Source organism: Cajanus cajan, chromosome 10 (assembly GCF_000230855.2).
Source record: "Cajanus cajan strain Asha chromosome 10, NIPB_CcT2T_4, whole genome shotgun sequence".
Lineage (NCBI taxonomy): Eukaryota > Viridiplantae > Streptophyta > Magnoliopsida > Fabales > Fabaceae > Cajanus > Cajanus cajan.
In genome coordinates this window covers 3,043,930-3,045,496 of record NC_138526.1, presented here as the reverse complement: position 1 = coordinate 3,045,496, position 1,567 = coordinate 3,043,930, and positions in this window count along the sequence as shown.

Sequence of the window (1,567 nt, the reverse complement as noted above, 5' to 3'; positions counted from 1 at the left end):
ATACTCCCCAGAGAAACCTCAGCTTAAGCTCATGGAACAAATCCCCAGCGAGTGCTATCAAAGCAAGATCGTCAAAATCCCCAATGGAAGCGCGATCATCCAAGCAAAATATTCAGTCAAAGGACTTGAAACTTTCTCAGTGGAAGATAGCTCTCTGACTCAAGCGCTGAGTGAGGCTAAGCCTGCAGAGGCTTCCTAAATAATACTCTGGGATACATAAGATCCCCAAATCCCCAGTCGCCTACTCAAGAGGCACCCCTACAAAAGGAGAAAAATAAAAAACATCAATAACCATTCCCCAAGCGGAATCCGGCACTCAGCCGAACACCAAACATCAAGATAATTCGCCTACTCAGAGGCACTCCTTCAAAAAGAGGAAAAATCGAATATATCAATAAATATTCCCCAAGCGGAATTTGGGCGTACAGCCAACCACTAAACATCAAGATGATTTGCCTAACAGAAGAGGTCAATCAAAAATCAACATCCAGAATCCCCAGCGGATAACAGCCTACACAGAGGCAGCAAAAATCAGAAAATCCAAAAGAGATACCCGAATAAGGATAACCGGGATACTCCACCAACGTCAAAGGACGTCAGCCAAACATAAGGCATCGCTCAATTCAAGAAGAGCATCTGTGTCTACACCCCAAGGAGTCAGAAATTCCCCATGGGTACCAACTATGCAAATGCAAGTTGGGGCACAAGAACCTATGAATGACTGCACATCCCCTAGACGGATCCTGCGTTATCCAGCCCTCAGTGGCACAAAATCAGAAAAACCATCGAAGCAGCATAGTGGACTGTGGAGACAAAAAATCATCTCAGACCCTGGAGAGGGCAAACTCAGTTGCCTAGGTCGTCAGAGACAACCGAAGCAAAGTCTGGAGAGACGGTACTCAAAGTCTGGAGAGACGGTACTCAAAGTCTGGAGAGACGGTACTCAAAGTCTGGAGAGACGGTACTCAAAGTCTGGAGAGACGGTACTCAGAGTCTGGAGAGACGGTACTCAGAGTCTGGAGAGACGGTACTTAGAGTCTGGAGAGACGGTACTCAGAGTCTGGAGAGACGGTACTCAGAGTCTGGAGAGACGGTACTCAAGGTCTGGAGAGACGGTACTCAAAGTCTGGAGAGACGGTACTCAAGGTCTGGAGAGACAGTACTCAACCATCAGCGTCGTCAGAGGCACGTTGGTGTTCAACTTCCGGCTCGGGCGTCGAGTGAAGTTGACCCTGGAGAGGGTAAACTTAGCTACCGAGGTTGTCAGAAGCGCCGAGGTATGCAACAACCTGGAGAGGCTACTCAACAATTTTCCACCGGAAGACGCTACAAGTCAGAAGGTTGGCACATCACCCGGACAATTGGGTCAACTCCTTTACTTGTCAGCCGGTACACCAAAAGGCCGTCCGACTAAGTAAAGGGGGGGCAGCTGTAGACCCCTAAAATTGTCCGGGTCAGAAATAAAGCTTGAAGACTCTTGAGGACTGAAGGAAAGTCAGCCAGAAGGACTCATGGAAGGCCCTAGGAGGATTCTCTGTAGGTCTAGAGGTCTTGTAATAGCTCAAAA